A 24,616-nucleotide genomic window follows, 5' to 3' on the forward strand; every position below is an offset into this window, starting at 1 on the left:
CTTCAGGCCCTGCAGGGGCTCTGAGCTCTCCCTGGAGCCTTCTCCTCTCCAGGGGAGCACCCCCAGCTCTCCCAGCCTGGCTCCAGAGGGGCTCCAGCCCTGGAGCAGCTCCGTGGATTCCTCTGGGCTCTCCCCAGCAGCTCCAGGTCCTTCCTGTGCTGGGAACACAGCCCAAGGTGGGAGCGGGATCTGGCCTGGACTGCTCGGGAAGGGGGAGGAGGAGGAGGCTGGAAAAGTCTCTGGGAGCCCTGGAAAGCCAAACTCTGCTCGCGGGGTGCCCGTCTGGGTCCCGGAGTGCAGCCCGCGGTGCTGCCAGGGATTCCCTGTGCCCCAGCCCAGGGATATTTCTGTCCCACCGGGATCTGGCCTTAGGGAGAGCAGTCCCCCATCCCCTCACCCCTGCAGCAGCCCCGGCTCAGCAGCTCCTTCTCCTCCTCCCTCTGCTCCCGGCGCATCCCAGGACACAAAACCCCCAAATCCCCAGCTGGGAGCCGCCAGCCCATCTGCTCCGTGCCCTCTGTGCCAAACCCTCCGGAGTCACCCAGGGCTCGGTTTTGGCATCCGAAGCTTTGGGTTCCCGCCTTTCACATCTCCCTCCGTGGTTTTCCAAAAAAACCCATTAAAATAAAAAAAAAAATTACCCATCATTATAAAAAACTGTAATAACAATTTCAAACCCTAAAACCCTACAAAAAATATTACATCGAGTTTATTTCTACCTCAACTTACCTCAAATGTAGCATTAACAATGAAACCAATTAAAGTATGAACTAAATAAAAAAAATCGATACTACTTCTATTGCAATAAATAACGTAAAAAATATGAATACTATCAAACATTCAACCTTGCAAAAAACCCCACCACCAGTTTTCTTTTAGTAGCCCACAGACATAATTATAAAAACTTTAAAAAATTATATTATATGAATTTATCTAACTGTTCTAAATCCATCCACAACTTCAAAAAGTAAAAAATTTAACAAAACTAAAACAAGCAATAAATCATAATTTAACAAATTATTTAAAAATCGTTTTACACCTTAACTACAAAAAACTTTACAAAATAAATTTTTATACATTAATTATTATAGTAACAATGTCAATAATACCTTATATACTTCACTATACACAACAATCAATAAACAAAACCATCAAAAAAGTTTTTCCCGTTCAAGAGAGAGGGGGAAATGTGGGGAAACAGATTTATAGAAAACTCTCAAACCCTAACAAAAACCTCACATGTTATGCATCTGTATCCAAACCTTAAGAAATATCAACTTAGACACAGGACAAACATTGTTAAGAGAAAAATAAAACTAAAACCAAGTTTTATAAATTTTCTATAAATCTATTTCCCACAGGGAATTTTCCCCCCTCTTAATTAACGGGAGCCATGCAGGTGTGCCTGGGAGCCAGCAGGGAGACAAACCCGGGATTAGTTAAAACCTGGCCTAGGAACGACCTGCAAGACAAACCCGGGATGAGTTAAAACCAGGCCTGGGAATGACCCGTGAGACAAACCCGGGATTTGTTAAAACCTGGCCTGGGAATGACCCACAAGACAAACCCAGGATTTGTTAAAACCTGGCCTGGGAGCCACCCGTGAGACAAACCCGGGATTAGTTAAAACCTGGCCTGGAATGACCCGTGAGACAAACCCGGGATTTGTTAAAACCTGGCCTGGGAATGACCCACAAGACAAACCCGGGATTAGTTAAAACCTGGCCTGGAATGACCCGTGAGACAAACCCGGGATTAGTTAAAACCTGGTTTAGGAATGACCCGCGAGACAAACCCGGGATTAGTTAAAACCTGGCCTGGGAATGACCCGCGAGACAAACCCGGGATTTGTTAAAATCTGGCCTAGGAATGACCCACAAGACAAACCTGGGATTTGTTAAAACCTGGCCTAGGAATGACCCACAAGACAAACCCGGGATTAGTTAAAACCTGGCCTGGGAGCCACCTGCGAGACAAACCCGGGATTTGTTAAAACCTGGCCTGGGAATGACCCACAAGACAAACCCGGGATTTGTTAAAACCTGGCCTGGGAATGACCCGCGAGACAAACCTGGGATTTGTTAAAACCTGGCCTGGGAATGACCCGCGAGACAAACCCGGGATTTGTTAAAACCTGGCCTGGGAATGACCCGCGAGACAAACCTGGGATTTGTTAAAACCTGGCCTGGGAATGACCCGCGAGACAAACCCGTGATTTGTTAAAACCTGGCCTGGGAATGACCCGCGAGACAAACCCGGGATTAGTTAAAACCTGGCCTGGGAGCCAGCAGGGAGACAAACCCGGGATTAGTTAAAACCGGGCCCGGGAGCCACCCGGGATTAGTCAATCCATGCAGGGAAGGTTCAGGAGGGCCCAGGGCTGGTCCAGCCCTTCTCCAGCAGCCCCATCTCCTCCGTGCCTCAGGGACAGCCTTTAGCCAGGGCTGGTGTGAGGGGACAAGGGAAAATGGCTTTCAGTCCAAATAAAGGAGATTTAGGTGAGATCTAACAGGGGAAATATTTGCAGTTAGAGCAGTGGGACACCGGGCTGGAATTCCAGCTGGGGCTGCCCCTGGATCCCTGGCAGCGCCCAAGGCCAGGCTGGGCACTGGGGCTGGGAGCACCTGGGACAGGGGGAGGTGTCCCTGCCCATCTCCCCTGGCACTGGATGGGATTTCAGGTCCCTCCAACCCGAACCATTCCATGAATCCATGATCCCGAGGTGCAGGTTGGTGGGACACACCTGGGCCAGACTGTGCAGGGGATTTTGTGCAGCTCCTCCAGGCGTGGAGCTGCTTTTCCTCGGAGTTTGGTGGCTCCCGGGCGTGGAGCAGCCTCCTGGCCCAAGCAGCTCTGGAAACGCATCCTGGGGCTGTTCCTGTGTTTTCTGTGGATCTTTCCTTGAGTTTTCTTGTGCCATTCCTCCGGGAGGAGGGGATTTAACCCCCCAGGAGCACCTCAGAGCTGCCAGAGCCCCCGCCCTGAGTCCCAGCCCCTCCAAATCTCCAGGTTTCTGTCCCCTGCTTTGGGACACTCCTTCCCCGTGGCTTTCCCCCTCCCCAGCTGCCGGCCCGGCCCGTGAGCGGGATTAGGATCCCCGGAGCCATCTGGGCCCTGCAGGAGCAGCCCCTGCTCAGCCCCGGAGCCCGGAGCAGATCAGGAAGCCTGAATCCATGTGGGAATGTCCCGGTGAGCGGCTCAGCCCCCAGGGAGGATCCCCCTCAGAGCCTCCCCGTGTCCCCAGAGGGGCTGGCTTGGGGACACTCCTCGTTTTGGGGTCGCTGGGGTGGCAGGGGTGGGTGGCAGCTTCAGGGGCCAGTTTGGAGCCAGGTGCATCCATGGAAAGAGGGGGAAAATCTCCCAAGGGCATCTCCCAGCCGTATTTTGGGGAGGTTTGGGCCAGAGCCACCTGTCATGGTTGGGATTAAGATGAAGGATCTCCGAATGGCTTTGATGGGAAGGGAATTTAGGGATCATCCTGTTCCAACCCTGACACCTCCACTGTGCCAAGCTGCTCCCAGCCCCAGTGTCCAGCCTGGCCTTGGGCACTGCCAGGGATCCAGGGGCAGCCCCAGCTGCTCTGGCAATTCCAGCCCAGCCCCTGCCCACCCTGCCAGGGAACAATTCCCAATTCCCAATTCCCAATTCCCAATTCCCAAGATCCCATCCAGCCCTGCCCTCTGCCAGTGGGAAGCCAACCCATGGGAGCAGGGTGTGAAAAACACGTTCACTCTCCTGTGACAATGTAAAAAGTTCAGTAAAGGACAAGAGGAGACAAGGACCACAGAGCAAAGGTTATTATGGGATGCACCTTGGCACTCAGCCAAGAGCACACCGTCACCTTCGGGGACACCCCTTAAATTCCTGTTAATTACATCAGCCTGTTGCATATTCATAGACCCTTATGCATGGTAAACTTTTCCCCAAAGTAGTTTAGGTGCTCCAAGAATTGTTCAGCCTGGCTCCTCCTGGGTTCCACCTTTTCAGAGCGCGCACATTCCTTGGCTGTGCTTTCAGTCCTTTTGATCCCCTCCCGTTTGGGCGCTGGCCCACGCTGCCTTCAGGCGGTGAGTGCTGATGGGTGGCAGATCTGTACAGGTGTGCTCACCCTGTGTCCATGGGCTGTTATCCCATCCCAGCAGCATTTTAACACGGGCACACCGACATCAGCGACTGCGCTGAGCTTCATTAACAACAGAAATGAAACCTGTGTCTTTATAACACAGGTATTTAACACCACACGTATAAACTCCACTTTAGTATTTGCCAAAAGCTGAAGTATAATATGGATCTGTAACAAGGGGGTCCTGCCCCTGCACTCGGGGAAGGTGGGAAGGGCAGGTTGGTCATGTATCCATCTCCGTGGTGCCTCTCGCTGGTGCCACCTCGGCTCTGGTGGCTCCGTGTGGCCGCTGTCACCCGTCCGAGCGGTGCCGTAATTCCCTGTAATCCCCGGGCGGCTCCGGCCTCACCTGGCGCCGGCGCTCACCGGAGGGTCAGAGCGGGCAGGGCCGGCACCGCAATCGGCTTAGGGGGATAAACCGAGGGACAGAGGGACAGGGGGATGGGGGACAGGGGGACAGGGGGATGGGGGACAGGGGGACAGAGGGATGGGGGACAGGGGGACAGGTGAATGGGGGGCAGAGGGACAGAAAGACAGTGGGAGAGGAGGGATAGGGGGACAGAGGGACAGGGGGACAGAGGGACAGATGGACAGAGGGCTGGGGGGACAGAGGGGCGGGAGACAGAGGGACAGAGGGATAAAGGGACAGAAGGACAGAGGGACAGAGGGGCAGTGGGAGAGGAGGGACAGAGGGACAGGAGGGACAGGGGGACAGAGGGAGCTGCTGGCGCCTGGGGGTGGGGCACTGAGCCATAGGGGGTGTCCATTAGGGCTGGGTGTCCCGGGTGACAGCAGTGTCACCCTGGGGCACCGGGTGGCCTTTGCCCTCTCGGGACACTCCCGGTTTGTCGGGGCTGCTGGTGGGTGGCACTGGAGATGTTGTTTTGGGGTGGGGGGAGTTGTGTGCACCTCAGGGGGGGTCGGGGCATTTCTGCTCTCCCTGGGTAAAGCCTTGAGGTCCCTGCCCCACCTCACTCCTGGTGTCCAGGGAGAGGAATTTCCTGGAGGATTTTCCTGGAAGTTTGCCAGTAGGATTTTCCTGTAGGATTTTCCTGTAGGATTTTCCTGGAGGGTTTTCCTGGAGGATTTTCCTGGAGGATTTTCCTGGAAGTTTTCCTGTAGGATTTTCCTGTAGGATTTTCCTGGAGGATTTTCCTGGAGGGTTTTCTTGTCGGGTTTTCCTGGAGGATTTTCCTGGAGGGTTTTCCTGGAGGGTTTTCCTGTTGGGTTTTCCTGGAAGGTTTTGGGACACTGCCCCACGGACGTTGTGCAGACAGGGAGCACCACATTCCCTCGTGGGATGTGAGGGCGGTGGGGCTGTTCCCTGTTCCTGCAGCCGGGTCCTGGCAGGGTTTTGGGGCCAGGGAGAGCAGAACCATCAGCCCTTTTCCAGCATTGCCACTCCGGGGCTGGGCTGGGAGCCCAAATCCACATTTCGAGCGCAGCCCAGTGCGCAAAACCCTTTATTTGGGATAATTGTAGGTGAGTGTAGGGCACAAAAAAAGCACTTTATTTTGGGTATTGTGAGGTGGGCGCAGGGCACGGCGCCTCCTCCACCCCGAAAAGGGGCAGCTCTGTGCCCTGGGCCTTGTCCTGCCTGGTGTCCCTGCGCCTCCTGGCATTGATGCACCCTCCGAAATCCGGGAATGCCGCGAGCCGCGATACGAGCTGCTAAAAATAGGGGATTTATCCAGAGCCCCTGGATTGTGCTTTCTGGGACGTGGGCAGGAGGGGAGGCAGGACGGGGCTGGGGTGAGCACGAGCTCTGGGTGCAGCGGGGACGTTTTTGGGGTGCTGGTGTTTGTAGGGAAGAGCAGAGGAGATCCCCGCTCCATCCAGAGGTGATTCCAGGTGAAGCTGCTGGAGAGGGGCACGACCCTGCCGGGATTGGCCCCGTGACTCAGTTTCCCCCTGGGTGACAAGGGGGTGGCACCGAGGGTTAGAAATTCCTGGGAAAAGCAGGAATTTCTGTCCCGTTGCTCAGGTAGGGATTGGTCACCTCCTCCAGTGGATCTCCCGTGCCCATCCCACGGGGAAGTTCAGCTTTTCAGCATCCCCGGGATTTATTACACCCTAAAAATCCACCAAAGGCAGAGCCCCGAGGTTTCCTGTGCCCATTCCACAGGGATTTCAGCATTTCAGACTCCTCAGGTGAATCCTATTGTATTACACCCTAAAAATCCACCAAAGGCAGTGCCCCGAGGTTTCCTGTGCTCATCCCACAGGGAATTTCAGCATTTCAGCCTCCCCGGGATTTATTACACCCTAAAAATCCACCAAAGGCAGAGCCCCGAGGTTTCCTGTGCCTCTCCCACGGGGAATTTCAGCATTTCAGCCTCCCCAGGTAAATCCTGTTGTATTGCACCCTGAAAATCCGTGGAACGCGGAGCCCCGGTGTTTGCTGCGCCCTCCCCCCCGACACGGAGCTGGGCAGGGCTCTGGCTAATCCCTCCCTGGCACATCCCTAATCCTCGCCCTGGCCCTCGCTGAACTGGCCACGGGAGCACGGCATGAGCCGAACCCCGCGGGTGGCGGGTGGGGAGCGGTGCCAGCCCCGCTGCCGGGGCTGGAAGTGCCACCAGCGGGAGGAAAATCTCCTGGATTTCGAGAGCCTGGCTTGCTGGAGCATCCCCCGGGCGTGGGGAAGGGGATGAGCATCCCCTGAGCCTGGGACAGCCGGGCGTCCTTCCCTGGGGGCTGCGGGGACAATCCCGGGATGTCCCCAGCGGGTGGGGCTGGGGCACCTCCAGGTCCCTCCCAGCCTGTCCCAGTCGGGGTTTTCAGCCTGGAATTTGGGGACTGGGCGCTCAGGGAGGGCTGGGCGGTGGGACCGCCCATGCCAGGGTTTGGTGGCCATTCCCAGGGGACAGCAGGGTCCCCAGGGAGCGGGGACATTCCCGAGGCTGCCGGAGCTCCAGGCACCGCTCCCAGGGATGCCCCGGGTGGGTTTTGGGGTGTCTGGGCAGGGATGATCCTGGGGGGTTCCTCCCAGCTCGGGATATTCTGTGATTCCATGAATTCCTGTCTGAGCATCCCAAAAATGTTGCTCAGCTCAGATCATCTTCCCCGGACATCCCAGTGTTCCCACAGGCCCAGGAGACCCAGGCCCAGCCCCAGCAGCCCCTTCAGCCCGGCCTGGGCTCTTCCCTTTGCCCACAGACCACACCCCACAGCTTTTCCAGCATCATTCCTGCTGCTGGGTAGGCTCCCACGATTTGTGGGAATATTTTAGGGGAAAACCACCACCAGCCCTGCAAACAACCCAAGAGAAAGAGGCAGATTTTTAACGTAAATTCTCTCTTTTCACTGATTTTCTTTTTTAAACCAAGCAGCAGCTGGGTGAGCTGGCTGCTCCTCTGCTGAGCAGAAATCCGTGCTGCTGGTGGTTTTTCCGTGCGGAATTGTGGCAGCCGGAGGATTTGAGGAGGCTGCCAGGGAGAGGCTGGATCTTTTATTAGAGCAACTGATACGGTTGGGGAAAAAAAGCTCCAAAGCAGATCAGCTTTTGGGCTCACCAGTCCTTATTCAGGTCCTAAATAGAAACAGCTCAGTCAGATCCCTGGGTTTATTTTAATCAATTTTAGATCTGAAAAAAAAAAAAAAAAAAGAGAGAGAGAAAAGAAAACCAACTGGTGAGCTGAAAGCTTTTTTCTTCTTTCTCTGGTGGTTTTTTCTGCTTTTTTTTTTTTTAATTTGTTTTCCTGGGAGCCTCGTGTGTGGTGCTTGGCAGAGCTGCTGGCTCAGTCACGGCCCTGACACCCCCAGACACTCCAAATTTGGGCTTTGCTCACCCCTCCAGGAGAGATGGAGGCCAGGACAGCTGGATCTGCTGCCAGATCATTCCAGGCTCCAGGAAAACACTGCCCAGCTGCTTTTGGGACTCCTTCCCCCCCCCCTGGATGTCAGGGATGCTCCCAGTCCCACAGGGGGCTGTCCCTGGGTCAGACCTGGCTCCAGGACCCTGTGGGGTCAGTTCTGTGTCCCTGACTCATTCCCAGGATTCATCCATCCCTGGGGAAGGGACATCAGCCCCCCAAGAGCTGCCTCCAGCCCTGGAGATCACCTATCCATGGGAAACCTTGGGAAATTGGGAATGTTGGCCCTCCTGAGAGCCTGGAGGCACAGAGCTGCCCCGGGCTCCTGGAAAAGGGGCAGAAATCCCTCTGCTGCCCCATTTCCAGCGGGAAATCCCAGGGATGTGACAAAGGAACGACAGAAATGTGGTGGGACAAGGCCTTGGATGCCACCCCCAGTGTCCATCCCACCAATCCAGCCTGGAGCAGAGCCAAGGCTGCCTTTGTTTGTTGAGAAAATGCTGGAATTTGTCACTGCTGGGCATTCCCTGCTCTGCCTCAGTTTCCCTCTCCCTCGGCAGCAGTGGGGGAGGTTCTTCCATGGGAGGAGTTTGATCCCTTCCATCAGAAATCCCTGGGGTTGGGAGGATGGAGGGAGCCAGGAATGTGAGGGGCTCTGGAACCCCTCAAACACCAGCTCAGCTCCAGCTCCGTCCTCCCGCTGCGTCACTGCGTGGAATCACAGAATCCTGGGATTTTTGGGGTTGGAAGGACCTTAAAGCTCATCCCATTCCATGCCAGGGACACTTCCCACTGTCCCAAACCCTGTCCAGCCTGGCCTTGGGCATTTCCAGGGATCCAGGGCCAGCCACAGCTGCTCTGGGAATTCACAGAATCACAGAATCCCTGGGTTGGAAGAGACTTTCAACCCAGCCCCAACCCCTCAGCTAAACCCTGGCCCCCAGTGCCACATCCAGGCTTGTTTTAAACACACCCAGGGATGGGGACTCCACCACCTCCCCGGGCAGCCATTCCAGAACTTTATCACTCTTGCCATGAAAAGCTTTTTCCTGATATCCTGTCGGAGTCCAGCACATCCCTCTGGCTGCCCTGGCTGGCTCCAGACCCTGGCAGGGGGATGGGAGACCTTGGCACGAAGTCAAAAACACCTGTGGCTACGATTTTAGCCCGTGGGAGAGGCTGCCAACTCTGTGTGAGGAATTACAACCACAAGGGTTTGAGCAGTGTGGTGGTTGAATTAACACAGGGTGAAAAAGTAGAATTTTGGCGTTTTTTAGAATGGGGTTCAGGGGTACAAGATGGAGGGATTTGGGCGTGTCCTGGTCTTCTCCTCCTTCGACTTGTCCTCCATGTCTTGCTGTGCTGGTGACACTTTTCTGTTGGTTTAAGGTAGGGACACACTGTCCAACATCAGTGACAGACATTGGCGCATTATTGCAAACGTGGCACATGTAGTTTTTGGTATAAAATGTGGGAGCCGCCCGGGGCTCGGGGCAGACTGCCATGGCTTCTGTACTAGCTGGACCTCGGCAGGTCAGAGAGAGAATGTTATAGGTAAGGAAAAATAAACAACCTTGAAAACTCAACCTCGCGCATTCCCGACCTCTTCTTCAGCTGCACGGGTTAGGGAACAAGGACTTTTACGATCTCGGGGTCCCAGCAAAGCAGACTCCGTCAATACCCAACCTGTATTTCCCCTGGGGCAGCTGAGGCTGTGTGCTCTGGTTCTGTCAGCTCCTGGAGAAAGAGCCCAAGCCCAGCTGGCCACAGGCACCTTTCAGGAGCTGCAGAGAGTGCTGAGGTCAGCCCTGAGTCTCCTTTTCTGCAGGCTGAGCACCCCCAGCTCCCTCAGCCGTTCCTCACAGGGTTTGTGTTCCCAGCCCCTCTCCAGCCTCGTTGTCCCCTCTGGACCCTCAACGTCCTTCCCAAACTGAGAGGTCAGAGCTGGACACGGCACTCCAGGTGTGCCCTCAGCAGTGCCCAGCACAGGGGGACAGTGACCTCCCTGCTGCTGCTGGCCACACCACTCCTGATCCAGGCCAGGAGCCATTGGCCTTCTTGGCCACCAGGGCACACGGCTGGCTCGTGTCCAGCCGGCTGGTGACCAGTGTCCCCAGGTCCCGTTCTGCCTGGGCACTCTCCAGCCCATCCCAGCCCCTCCTCAGTTCAGTCAGAGAGAAGAAGAGAGAGATTCTACCAGGCTGGGCCTGGGAGAGAGTTGGAAAGGAACATAAATAATTCTCCATCTCCCTTGTTGTTCACACTGTTCATAGATGGGTTCTGGAGAGCGCACCAATGGTGCGAGACGTTTTTACTTCAACACCGATGAAATTGGTCTGCGCGATGTTCTCCATAAAAAGGGCGGTGCATTCGAAACAAAGCGGAGTTTTTCTTCTCGCCTCCTGGTCCTGGAGTTCTTCTGTTCCCCTCCTGCCTCAACAGCGGCACGTGCCCAGCCCTTTTCCCTGAGCTCCTGCTGAGCCCAGGGCAGAATTCCACGGCGGGAGAAGGGAAGGGCCCTGGTGGCTCTCTGGGAACGGGGAGGGATCCTGGGATGGATCCCCCAAAGCTTTGGGGCCGACACCTGGAGGCGTTTCCCGCTTTTCCTCGCTCTGCCAGGTGTGGAAACGCCACCACCCCAGCGGCTCCATGGGCGGGACATGGATTTGTAAGGGATTTCAAAACTTTGATGAGATTTGTGAGAGCTGAGAAAACGAACATCCATGGAATTATCCTTGGGAAGGAAGGGTGGGAGCAGCTCCTCCAGCTCCCGTGCCCTGCGAGAGCTTCAGGGGTTTCTGTGGGATTTTTTTTTTTGTGTGGGTTATTTTCTGTGGGGATTTTTTATGGTGGATTTTATTTTGCAGGTTTTTTTGTGGTTTTTTTTTTTTTGGTGTGGTTTTTTTGTGTGGTTTTGTTAAGGGTTTTTTCTGGGGCTTTGGGAAAAAAACTGGACAAACACAGCAGTGGTGGAATGAGAACTAACATTTTGGGGTTTCCTTTTTGGGTTGTTTGTAGCTTTTTTTGTTGTTTTGGTTTTGAGGGGGAGTATTTTTTTGTGGTTTTATTTTGGTTTTGGCGGTTTTTTGGTGTTTTTTTGATGAGTTTTGTTTTTTGTTTTGTTTTAGTTTGTGTTGGATTATGTTTTTTTTATTTAGAGATGGGGTAATTAAGAGGTGTTTTGAAAATTTTTATTTTATTCTTTTAATTTTTATTTAAAATATTTTAAAAATTATTTTTATTTTATTTTTTACCCGAATGCCTTATTCCGTGGCATTTTTTTAAGTTACCATTTCTTCTCTCAAGGTTTACATACAGATGCACACTATGTGAGCCTTTTGTCTGGCTTTGAGGATCTTTTACAAATTCATTTCCCACAGATTTGGTTTGCTTTTTTAAATTTTTTTTTGTTTTATTTGTTTTGTTTGTTTGTGGTTTTTTGTTGTTGTTTGTTTTTTGTGGTTTTTTTTTTTTTTTTTTTTTTTTTGCTTGTTTGGTTATTTTAAACCCCTGGCAGCAGCAAACTCCAAGAACTCCATAAATATTTGATCAAATCCTTCCGGCACCGCCACCATCCCACAGAAAACCTGGAAATGCTTCCCAGCTCATCCCAAAATCCCCCATTCCCCATCCAGGAACAGCGGGATCGTGGGTTGGGATTGTCCTTCCCTCATTTCTGGGATTGGGAGCTCCAGCTCTTTTATTTTCCGGGTAAACTGAGCCCAGCAGGGCCGGGATCGGAAACCGGAGCTGGGCCAGGCTCAGGTCAGGGCTCAGCTGATTCCGGACTTTTCCTTTCAGCTGGAAACCTGAGCAGGATCCCTTGGGAATGACAAAAATAACACAAAAAACGGGCTCCTGGTGGCTAAAAATGGTGGGGAAAGGGGGGAAAAAGTGGTGGGAAAGGGGGGAAAATCATGGAAAAGGGGCAAAAATGATGGAAAATAGGGAAAAAAATGGTGGAAAGGAGGAAAAAATGATGGAAAAAGGGAAAAAGTCGTGGGAAAGGGCGAAAAGTGGTGGAATAGAGAAAAAAGTGGTGGGAAAGAAGGTAAAAATAATAGAAAAGGGGCAAAAAAAGGATGGAAAATGAGGAAAAAAAAGGGTGGGAAGGACCCAAAATGTGGTGGAAAAGGGGAAAAAGTGGTGGGAAAAAAAGTGGTGGAAAGGGACAAAAATTGGTGGAAAATGAGGGGAGAAGTGGTAGAATAGCAGAGAAAAGTGGTGGAAAAAGGGCAAGAGATTCTCGCTTTCCCTGAATTAAATTCAGGGGGAAAAAAAAGGAAAGGGATGGAAAAATATGGATGAAAATGAGGCTGGTGGTTTTTAGGATTTTTTTTGTGGATTTTTGTTGGTTTTGGTGTTTTGGGGTGTTTTTGTGATTTTTATTTTATACTGATTTTGCTTTTTAGATTTTTTTTGTTGTTTTCATTCAGGTTTTTTGTAGGGCTTTGGGGCTTTTTTTGCAGATCTTTTGGGTTTTTTTTTATGTTTTGTGGGGTTTTTAAATTGGTTTTTGGTTTTCTTTTTCTTTTCTTTTTTTTTTTTTTTGTTCATTTGTTTCTTGATTTTGGTTTGTTTAAACCAAAAATCTTTAAATTTAAATTGTCTTTAAATTTAATTTCCATTTGCATTTACCTCCAGTTTTTGTGCTGAAAGCGAGGTGAGGCCACTAAAGGAGGGTTGATTCCATTTCCAGCTGAACAATTCCAGCTCAGGGCAGATAAATCTGAGTTTAGGGCACTCTGAGCAATGAGCAGAAAGAGAAAATTCCATTTTTCCCCTTAATTTCAGCTCCGGGGGGAGTAGGAAACACCAATTGTTTCCTGAGCACCTTTGGAGGGTGGATTTTGCAGCTGGAAAATGTGGATTAAAGGAATTTTGTGCTGCTGGGACGCGGAGAAACCGGGAATCGCGAGCGGGGAGGGAGCGGGGTTGGGTTTCCCCCGCTCCGGGGAAGAACAAGGGCAGCACTGTCCGAGGCACCAAACCAGCCCCGCTCCGAGATTTCCTTCCCCTTTTCCTTGCTGCTGCGGTGGGAAGGGAAAACTGAGCCTGGAGAAAGGATTTTTCCATGGAACTCCTGGGGGTTGGTGTTTCCTCGGCTGTTGGAGGGAAAAAAATGGGATCCTGTTGGCAAAAAGTGGTGGAAAATGGGAAAAACTGGTGGAAAGGAGGGAGAAAGTGGTGGAAAAGGGGGAAAAGTGGTGGAAATTAAGGAAAAAAATGGTGGGAAATGGGCAAAAAATGGTGGAAAGGTGGCAAAAATGGAAAATGGGCAAAAATGGTGGAAAATGGGCAAAAATGGAAAATGGGCAAAAATGGTGGGAAAGGGGCAAAAAGTGGGGGAAATAAGTGAAAAAGTGGTGGAAGGGGTCAAGAAGTGATGGAAAATGGGAAAATGGTAGAAAAGGGCAAAAAGTGATGGAAAATGGGCAAAAATGGCGGAAAGGAGGCAGAAAGTGGTGAAAAAAGGGCAAAACTGGTTGAAAGGGGCAAAAATGTTGGAAGGGTGAAAAAGTGGTGGAAGATGAGCAAAAAGTGGCTGAAATTGGCAAAAATGGTGGAAAAGGGGCAAAAAAGTGATGGAAAATGGTAAAAAATGGTGGAAAATGGGCAAAAGGTGGGGAGAAATGGGGAAAACTGGTGGAAAATGGACAAGTACTGTTGGAAATGGGCAAAAAGAAGCTCCTTCCCAATGTTTTTCTTCCCCTTTTCCTTGCTGCTGCGGTGGGAAGGGAAAACTGAGCCTGGAGAAAGGATTTTTCCATGGAACTCCTGGGGGTTGGTGTTTCCTCGGCTGTTGGAGGGAAAAAAATGGGATCCTGTTGGCAAAAAGTGGTGGAAAATGGGAAAAACTGGTGGAAAGGAGGGAGAAAGTGGTGGAAAAGGGGGAAAAGTGGTGGAAATTAAGGAAAAAAAATGGTGGGAAATGGGCAAAAAATGGTGGAAAGGTGGCAAAAATGGAAAATGGGCAAAAATGGTGGAAAATGGGCAAAAATGGAAAATGGGCAAAAATGGTGGGAAAGGGGCAAAAAGTGGGGAAATAAGTGAAAAAGTGGTGGAAGGGGTCAAGAAGTGATGGAAAATGGGAAAATGGTAGAAAAGGGCAAAAAGTGATGGAAAATGGGCAAAAATGGCGGAAAGGAGGCAGAAAGTGGTGAAAAAAGGGCAAAACTGGTTGAAAGGGGCAAAAATGTTGGAAGGGTGAAAAAGTGGTGGAAGATGAGCAAAAAGTGGCTGAAATTGGCAAAAATGGTGGAAAAGGGGCAAAAAAGTGATGGAAAATGGTAAAAAATGGTGGAAAATGGGCAAAAGGTGGGGAGAAATGGGGAAAACTGGTGGAAAATGGACAAGTACTGTTGGAAATGGGCAAAAAGAAGCTCCTTCCCAATGTTTTTCTTCCCCTTTTCCCTTCTGCTGCGGTGGGAAGGGAAAACTGAGCCTGGAGAAAGGATTTTTCCATGGAACTCCTGGGGGTTGGTGTTTCCTCGGCTGTTGGAGGGAAAAAAATGGGATCCTGTTGGCAAAAAGAGGTGGAAAATGGGAAAAACTGGTGGAAAGGAGGAGAAAGTGGTGGAAAAGGGGGAAAAAGTGGTGGAAATGAAGGAAAAAATGGTGGGAAATGGGCAAAAAATGGTGGAAAATGGGCAAAAATGGAAAATGGGCAAAAATGGTGGAAAGGTGGCAAAAATGGAAAATGGGCAAAAATGGTGGAAAAGGAGCAAAAAGTGGTGGAAATAAGTGAAAAAGTGGTGGAAGGGGTCAAGAAGTGATGGAAAATGGGAAAAATGGTAGAAAAGGGCAAAAAGTGATGGAAAATGGGCAAAAATGGCGGAAAGGGGGCAAAAAGTGGCGAAAAAAAGGGCAAAACTGGTTGAAAGGGGCAAAAATGTTGGAAGGGTGAAAAAGTGGTGGAAGATGAGCAAAAAGTGGCTGAAATTGGCAAAAATGGTGGAAAAGGGGCAAAAAAGTGATGGAAAATGGTAAAAAATGGTGGAAAAGGGGCAAAAGGTGGGGAGAAATGGGGAAAACTGGTGGAAAATGGACAAGTACTGTTGGAAATGGGCAAAAAGAAGCTCCTTCCCAATGTTTTCCTTCCCCTTTTCCCTTCTGCTGTGGTGGGAAGGGAAAACTGAGCCTGGAGAAAGGATTTTTTCCATGGAACTCCTGGGTGTTGGTGTTTCCTTGGCTGTTGGAGGGAAAAAACAGGATCCTGTTGGCAAAAAGTGGTGGAAAATGGGAAAAAAATGGTGGGAAAGGGACAAAAAGTGATGGAAAATGGGCAAAAATGGTGGAAAGGGGGCAAAAAGTGGTGGAAATGAGGGAAAAGTGGTGGAAGGGGGCAAAAAGTGACAGAAAATGGAAAAACATGGTGGAAAAGGGCAAAAAGTGGCGAAAAAAGGGCAAAACTGGTTGAAAGGGGCAAAAATGTTGGAAAGGTGAAAAAGTGGTGGAAGATGGGCAAAAAGTGGCTGAAAATGGGCAAAAAGAGGTGGAAGATGGGCAAAAAAGTGGTGGAAAATGGGCAAAAATGGGCAAAAAAGTGGTGGAAAATGGGCAAAAAGCTCCTTCCCGCTGCGAGGCTTGGAGAGGGAAGATTTCCTGTCCCTCGGAAGCGCCGGGGTGCCCCGGCGTGACCCCGGCTCTGTAATCAGCCCAACCATCTGCTGGGAGATTTGGGCACTCCCAGGAGCTGCAGCTGTCACCAAACCCCTCCCGGGTCCCAGCAGGGCTCGTGCTGGGATTTTTGGGTCTGGAATTCCAGGGATCCAGCCCAGGGATCAGCCGCGCCTCGGGAATTGAGGAAAACATCCAAATGTTGGTTTTTAGCTCTTCCTGTGCTGGGCAACAGGCAGGGGAGAGGTTCATGGGAATGTCCTGAAAATGGGAATCATTTATTCAGGTCACCAAAATCCTCTCAGGGATAATTTTGGGATTAATTAAGAGAGAGGAGGCTGCTCCCCAGCAAGTCCTTCCCCACAGCTTGTCCTCCTCAGGTTCCTTTTTATGGGAAAATATATATTTTTTTATTTTTCTGAGTGTGCAAATCTTCCCACAGAGCTCGTCAGGTGTGGCTGAAAAGCTCGGGAATTTTGGGTTTTTTTGGTTTCTGGTTTTGAGGCTTTCAGGTGCAAATTTTTTGAGGTTTTCTTCCTGCTCAGGAGGGCTGGGAATGAACTTTTTTTGCTGTCTCCTTGCTGGGAAGAGCCAAGAGGTTCTGGAGACTAAAATTAAAAATTGAGAATTTTTCATTTTCCTGGGATGGAAAATGAAAAATAAACATTAAAAATAAAGGGGAAATTAAAAAAAAAAAAAAAAAAAAAAAAACAACAAAGAAAAAGGAAGCAGGTGCATATCCAAACCCAGGAATATCCGGGGAAAGGGAAAACAGGGAAACGTGGATGGGACGTGGATGTCCCTATTGAAAAGTGTCCCCAGCAGGCCTGGAATGGGACAGGAGCCACTCCCCGTTCGTTCCTGGAGTATTTGCAGATCTTTTGCAGGCAGGTAAACTGAGGCACACGGTGATTTCTTCCCCCCCCCGGGCACATGCGCTCCCTCGGAGCTCTGAATTCCAAAAAATCCAATTAAAAACCCACCAAACCCCGTTTTTCTTGGCCAAACTCCCTCTCCTTGGGCAGGGCACACAGGAGCAGATTCCCTCGGCTCCCGGAGGAGCTGGAAGGAAAACAGGGAATGTGGGAATCCCTAAATGCCAACCCGCACCACCCTGGAGCCGTCGGGATTTAACAATCAGTGCCCATCCCTGTGCCAAGCACTCCGGGAGGGAAATAAAAGGATAGACCTAAAGAAATTCCTATTTTGGAGCTCTCTGAGAAGCTGAGGGAGCTCTGGAAGGAGCCTTGGTGGAGGTGAGAAAAGCCCGGGACAGTTGCGCACGTTAAGCTGCAATAGGATTATGGAGCAGAGCAAATTAAAACAATTCCCTAATGAGGAGGGGGGGAATTCCAGCTGGGAGAGCCGGGAAGGAAGGAATGGATGGAGGAGGGGCAGGGATGGATGGAACAGGAGCAGGAATGGATGGAATGGGGCAGGGATGGATGGGACAGGGAATGGATGGATGGAACAGGGGCAGGAAAGGATGGGACATGGAATGGATAGAATGGGCCAGGGATGGATGGAATGGGGTAGGAATGGATGGAATGGGGCAGGAATGGATGGGACAGGGAATGGATGGAATGGGGCAGGGATGGATGGGACAGGGAATGGATGGATGGAACAGGGGCAGGAAAGGATGGAATGGAACAGGGAATGGATGGAAAAGGGAATGGATGGAACAGTGAATGGATGGAACAGGAGAAGAAATGGATGGAACAGGGGCAGGGATGGAATGGGGCAGGGATGGATGGAACAGGGGCAGGAATGGATGGAGGAGGGGCAGGAATGGATGGAACAGGGGCAGGAATGGATGGAATGGGGCAGGAATGCATGGAGCCAAAGCAGGAATGGACAGAGCTGGTATTCCCTGAGGGATGATGAAACTCGGGAGCCTCCGTGTCCATTTTTGGGATGTGCCTGGCTTCTCTCATTGGCACTGGAGAATCCATACAAATCCGGGATAATTGCAGCTCCTCCATCAACGTTAATGATTATTTTCCTTGCAGAAAATGAGTGGCCAATTAAATCCAAACGTGCTGTGCTTTGGGCAGCTCTTAATTGGGGGTTTAATTAATCTGAGGAACAATGAAGGGACACGAAACAAGGGGCTGGTGCTGGCTGAGCTCATGCCACATCTTGGGATGTGGGATCTCCACTGGGATGAGCACCCACACCCCTTTTCCATCATCCTGCACCCCAAATTCCAGCCCATCCTCCTGGGCTCTGCCTTGGGGATCTCCATCGTGAGCAGCTCTGGTGGTCCTCAATCCCATGGTGGTCCTCAATCCCACCATGGTGGTCTTTTCCCAGGTTCCTGCCCAGAGCAGCTTTCCAACAGATTTATTTTTAGCTCCCAGCCTTGGATCAGGGAGTGGAAATTCAGCGATGTTTTGGAGTGGGAAAAGAATCGTGGAGTTTTTTTAAACTTTAGAAACGATGTTTTCATTCCAGCTTTTTGTGGAACTCGTATTATTCCAGCTGTTTATAGTATCCCTAAATGGCTTGCTGGGATGAGTTATTGAGGTTTTCAGTATAAAACACCAGAAAAGGACTTTTGAGGGGTGATTAATTGAAAATATCCCATAGAAAATATTCAAAGAATCAACATTTCCCCCGTGATATATTGTCAGTGTAGAAGTGTTTTCCTGGAGAAAGAATCTTTCTGCTCCTGATGTATTCCTGCCCTGGCTGTGTCATTCCAAGCTTTCCAACGTGCCCAGATCTGCCATGGGATGAACAGCCTGGTGTGCTGCTGATCCACTGGCTCCATCCTGGCAGGGCCACTCTCCTGTCCCAGTGCCCCCGTGGCACTCGGAGCTGCTGGGATTTGGGATTCCCAGAGCTTCCCTGGATTTGCAATTCCCAGAGCTTCTCTGGATTTGGGCCTCCCAGAGCTTCCCTGGATTTGGGCTTCCCAGAGCTTCTCCAGCTTTGGGGTTCCCAGAACTTCTCTGGATTTGCGATTCCCAGAGGTTCTCCAGGTTTGGGGTTCCCAGAACTTTTCTGGATTTGCGATTCCCAGAGGTTCTCCAAGTTTGGGATTCCCAGAGGTTCTCCAGGTTTGGGGTTCCCAGATCTTCTCTGGATTTACGATTCCCAGAGGTTCTCCAAGTTTGGGATTCCCAGAGGTTCTCCAGGTTTGGGATTCCCAGATCTTCTCTGGATTTGGGGTTCTCAGAGCTGTCTCTGGATTTGGGATTCCCAGAGCTTCTCTGGGGCTGGAATCCAAACAAGGGTAGAGATTTTGGGTTTTTGGTTTTGCTGTTCATTTTGGAAGCGGGATGGGCAGGAATGGGATGCAGAGATGAGCACCTGGACATGGCACCAGGGGATGGGGATCTGTGGGATGGGAAATGGATCCTCGCGTCACCTGCACAGCCCTGTCCTGTTCTCCAGGTGCTTTCACCCTGATTCCATCTTCCTTGCCCTCTTTCCCCTTTGGGATGTGGACCTGGCTGCTTCCCTGTGTCCCTGCTGCTGCTCCCTTTATCCTGCCTTGGCCCCAACCCACATCCCAGATATTCCAGAGGCTGCTGGATGGACACAGGGATTCCTATCATGGAATAAAATCCCCTCCATCCCCAGCTCTCCCTTCCAGGTCTTATTGCAGCAGGAACCTCCTCATCTCCAACCACTTGTGGTCCCGGGGGCTGTGGGATGGGTGGGCTCCTCAGGATGCCTGGCTGGACCTGGACTGAGCTCCTTGGAATTCCGTATTTTCCTGGAATTGTTCACTCTGGGACTGCTTGTGGGTGCTGCCAGTGAACCTGGCTAGGAAAGGACTTGGCCACCTGGACTTGTCCCCTCAGCCAGAGCTCCGGGCACAACCCAAACCTGGGTCCCAGATCCCCAGGAACATTCCAGAGCCAGATCCTGATTTCCTTTCTGATTCCCTCAAGGAAAGAACTCCTGAGGTTCTGCCCGCAGCCAGGAGGGCTGGGAACACCCACGGGCTGGGGTGTCCCTGTCACCTCCCACCTGGAGCAGATCCCTCCCAGTCAGAGCTCCTGGAGCTGGGGGTGCTGCTCCCGCCTTCCTCAAAATCCATGGATGGATGCTGGAATTCAATCAGGATTCTCCCCATCTGGAGAGCTCCCCCAGGAGCTGGAGGCGCCTCCTCTGCCCCTGCTCCCCACCTTATCCCACCCCGTGACCCCATTTCACGCCGGGAAGGAGCCTCCATCGCTGGGTTGGAGCTGGAGGACACCACCCGTGGCTCCAGCGGGATGCGTCGCCATGGAGGAGGCGTTGCCATGGCGACCGTTGCCGTGGCGATGGCGACCGGCGCAGCAGGGCCTGAGAGCATCCCAGGGAGGCTCCCCGGCCTCTCCCGGTGCTTGGGGATGGATTGATTTCCCAGGTTTCCCTCCTCCCCAGGCCAAGCACTCGGCACGGAGAGCTTTTACCACAGCAGCCTGCGTTGGGATCTGTTTTGGGGCAGATTTAGGGAGTTTAAATCCTTTGGAGTGGAAATGCCCTAAATAATAGGACAGCCTGCCTGGGGAAGGAGGGATGTACAGGGAATTTGGGAAGCTCCAAACCAGGTGCTCCCTGTCCCCCGGGATGTGTTCAGAGATGAAAAGGGGTCTGTAGGAACATCCTTGTGCCACACGTGAAGGTGACAGGAGGGTCCTTTCTGTGCCTTGGTTTCCACCTCTTTTAAGCCCCCAAATCCTCTGCAAAAGCCCTTCCATGGACTGGAAAATGTCCTAAATAATAAAATGCCCTGACCCTCCCTGCCTGGGGAAGGAGGGATGCACAGGGAATTTAGGAAGCTCCAAACCAGGCGCTCCCTGTCCTCCAGGACGTGTCAGCGCTGCAGAGGGTTCTGCAGGACCATCTTTGTACCATGGAGGTGGCAGGAGGGTCCCTTCTGTGTGCCCTGCATTTTTTTAAGCCCCCAAATCTCCTGGAGACCTGCTCCTGGGGGGGCCGAGTGAGACCCTTTACCCCAGATTTACATTTCTCTCCTGTAAAATGGTGTCACCCAGGCTGCCAAGGGGAGAGGAGAGGGAGGGGGTGACACTGTCCATGTTGGGTGGTGACACAGCCGATGGAGAGGGGCTGAAGCCTCCCTGACCCCCTGCTCAGCTCGGATGCTGCCAGGCCGGGGGCTCCGAGCCCTCCCTGGCTTTCCAAGGCTCTCGGTGCAGGATTTGGGTGGGATTTGTGCCGCCGGGGCCCCTTGGCTGCCGTTCCCTGCCAGCCCAGCCAGGCTGGAGGCGTGGAAGGGGGCAGGGAGCGTCCGGGTGGGAATCATCACCTGCCCATCCCCCTTTTCAGGTGGAAAAGGATCCTCTGGGATGAGGCGGGGGATGTGCTTCTTACCCGAGCTCGATGTAGTGCCGGTGTCACTGCTGAGATCCAAGCCCTTTGTGTCTGGCGCGTATTTGGGGTCATTTAGAGCACAATGAGGGAGCATTCCGTGAAATGTGACTTTCTGGCCCTGCCCTGGAGTCTGCTCTTCATCAGGGCTTGTTTTTATAGCAGCAGAGCTGTGACCTTCGGGGACCCTGGGGGAGTGGGAACGGGGCGTTGTTTGGGGTCTGGGCGATGCCAGAGCCGGGTCCTGGCCGGGGCTGCCCCCAGTGCCCCCACCCCTCACGGGACACGGGATGTGACAGGAGCAGTTCCCTGGCTGCGGGACAGTCCTGGGCACAGCCAGCTCCCCCCTGGGCACATGGAAACCTTCCCACTCCTTATCCAGAAGTGACGCAGGCCCCCAGCCCAGCCTCATCCCGCCGCCTCCAGCGGCTCTGCCGTGATCCCGGGGTTAATTTCCCTAATGAGGCAGCGCTGAGCTGGGGAAGGAACCCCTGCCAAGAGCCGTCAGCTGGGCGGTTGGAATTGCAGGGATGGGAGCTGCTGGCCCTTGGCTGGAGCTGGCTAATAAATGGCATCCTGGTGCCACCAGGGCAGGGGGTGACAGCGGTGACAGGGGAAACAGAGGCAGGGCCAGCAGCGCACTGGGATTTCCTCCCTGCCCCAAGGAACTCTCTGCGTGGCCCAGCTTTGGATTGAGCACCTGGAGAGGGCTGCTGGGAGCACCTGGAATGCTGTGAGCCTGTCCCTCGTCCCAGCCACGGCAGGGGACTGATCCAGACGGGGACATGACTGGTGTGGCACCCCCAGCCCTCGGCTGGCACGGGATCCGTGCCCTGGAAAAGGTTTTCTCTCTGGAGCAGCAGCCCCTTCCCTCCCTGCCACCATCCCGGGGGATCAGGGGCTGCGGGATGGATCCAACACATCCAAGGGTCCCTCCAGCCATGGTCTGACCACACAGAGCCCACTGGGGCAGGGATAAAGTCTGGAGGAAGTTTCTCTTTTGGGAAAAATCCAGGCAGCTGTGGCTTGGCTTGGGGGCTGAGATGGATTGGGAATGGGGGCTGGGATGGATTGGGAATGAGGGCCGTGATGGATTGGGAATGAGGGCTGTGATGGATTGGGAATGAGGGCTGTGATGGATTGGGAGGTAGCCCCAGGTCAGGAGGTGGGAGCTGCTGTCCTGAGTGATTTGTGGTTTCCCGGGCTGGCAAATTCTGCCTTCCCTCCTCTCCACCCTGGTCAGGCCAGGGGAGCAGCCCCTCATTCCTGGGGGAAGCAGGCCCTCATTCCTGGGGGAAGCAGTCCCTTATTCCTGAGGGGAGCAGCCCCAGGAGCAGCCCTTCATTCCGAAGGGAGCAGCCCCAGGAGCAGCCCCTTGTTCCTGAAGGGAGCAGCCCCAGGAGCAGCCCTTCATTCCTGGAGGGAGTAGCCCCAGGAGCAGCCCCTCGTTCCCAGCAGGAGCAGCCCCTCGTTCCCGGGGAGGGGGAGCCAGGCACAGCCAGGGGCACACGGAGCATTAACGATCCCAGCAGCACTAAATCCAAATAAACCCTGACTGCTCCCAAGATTTATGGTGTGAGCCTGACCTCAGACCGTCGGGGCTGCAGCTGGGAGGGGGTTACGTCAGCTCCTTGGGAATGGGGTGGTGAGGGGTCTTCTTTGGGAACAATATCCCAATGTCCAAAGTACCCCCTGCGCACCGGGAACACCTGGAGATTGTTCCCAAGTCTTTAAGTCTTTGTGGAGCTTGGCTGGGGCTGTGCTGCAGGTGGGGTCCCCCCAGGTCTGGGGGCTGTTGTGGGGTTTGAGCTGGTCCTGGCTGGGGCTTGTTCAGGTTTAGATAAGATGGATGGATGGGGGATGGATGGATGATGGATGGATGGATGGATGGATGATGGATGGATGGATGGATGGATGGATGGATGGATGATGGATGGATGGATGGATGGATGATGGATGGATGGATGGATGGATGGATGGATGGATGGAGGATGGATGGATGGATGATGGATGGATGGATGGATGGATGGATGATGGATGGTGGATGGATGGATGGATGGATGGATGGATGGATGATGGATGGATGGATGATGGATGGATGGATGGATGATGGATGGATGATGGATGGATGGATGGATGGATGGATGGACGGATGGATGGATGATGGATGGATGGATGGATGGATGATGGATGGATGATGGATGGATGGATGGATGATGGATGGATGGATGGATGGATGGACGGATGGATGGATGGATGGATGGATGGATGATGGATGGATGGATGGATGATGGATGGATGGATGGATGATGGATGGTGGATGGATGGATGATGGATGGATGGACGGATGGATGGATGGATGGATGGATGGATGGATGGATGGATGGATGGATGGATGATGGATGGATGGATGATGGATGATGAATGATGGATGGATGGATGGATGGATGGATGGATGGATGGATGGATGGAAGGAAGGATGGATGAATGTATCCATGGATGGATGGATGATGGATGATGGATGATGGATGGATGGACAGAAGGATGGATGATGGATGGATGATGGATGGATGGATGATGGATGATGGGTGGATGGATGGATGGATGGATGATGGATGATGGATGGATGGATGGATGGATGGACAGACGGAAGGAAGGATGGATGGATGGATCCATGGATGGATGGATGGATGATGGATGATGGATGGATGATGGATGGAAGAATGGGGGAGGGATGGACGGAAGGAAGGATGGATGAATGGATCCATGGATGGATGGATAGGTGGATGCATGGATGCACAGATGGGTGTTGGACAGATGGGAGCTGCTGAGCCAAGCTGGGACTTCCATTCCTGTTTCCTGCTCCAAGCCCAGAGCCAGGACTCTGGAACAGCCTCATCTGGTTCCAATTTCAGGAGGAACAAAGGGAGCGGGGCCATGTGGCTCCCATCAGGGAGAGGCTTTGCAGGTCACACAGGGAGAATTCCACCCTCGGGAATGCAGATGGGCCAGGCTCTCCTCATTTCTTGGGGAGCCTTGATACTTCTGGTATAAAAGCATCAAAAGGCAAATGAGAGTGATTCCCGCCTCAATCCTTGGCATTTTTCCTTGCCTTCCCATCACTTCTGGTGACCTGTCTCATATTTTTGGGCTGTGCAATTCCCAAATCCCTGTGGATTTATTCTGCTGGATCACAGATTCCAGTGAGCTGCTGGTGAGGGGGTGCTGGGAATCCAGGATGCCCCCCCAGCTGGGGGGCAAAGACTGAATATTCCCTGAGATTTGGGAAGCACGTGGGGTGTTGGAGACCGGCAGGATACAGCCGGTGGCTGCTGGGGAGAGCTCGAACAGATCCGGCCAGACACAGCTCAGGCACTTGAAAGCTCAAATCCCCCTGCCCTTCTCGAGCTGCTCGAGATGATGGGATGCTGCTCTCCTGATGGGAGAAGGGATGTGGGGACAAGACACGAGTCAGGTCCCAAATTTCTCCACCTGACTGTTCAAAACTCCTTCCTGCTCCAAGCTGCAGCGGAAACAAAGAAACCCTGAGCTGCTTTCGGGAGGTAAAATGCTCCGAGAGAGACAGGGACCCTTCAAGGCCTTGATTTGAAACTGAAGCTCGAACCTGGCTCGTTACATCTTGAAACATCCGATGCGATCTCGCAGATCAAAGCCGCCTTGTTTGCCTTGTAATGAGGTGTCAAAGCGTTTCCTTGCAACGCCAACAGGA

The 24,616-nt window shown here is 52.4% G+C and overlaps 1 protein-coding gene across 1 annotated transcript in view; it reads left to right on the forward strand.

Moving 5' to 3' along the window:
• SDC3 (syndecan 3) overlaps window positions 1-24,616 on the forward strand; it is a 45,739-nt gene that overhangs the window by 15,834 nt on the left and 5,289 nt on the right.

This window comes from Vidua chalybeata, chromosome 25, assembly GCF_026979565.1.
Source record: "Vidua chalybeata isolate OUT-0048 chromosome 25, bVidCha1 merged haplotype, whole genome shotgun sequence".
NCBI lineage: Eukaryota > Metazoa > Chordata > Aves > Passeriformes > Viduidae > Vidua > Vidua chalybeata.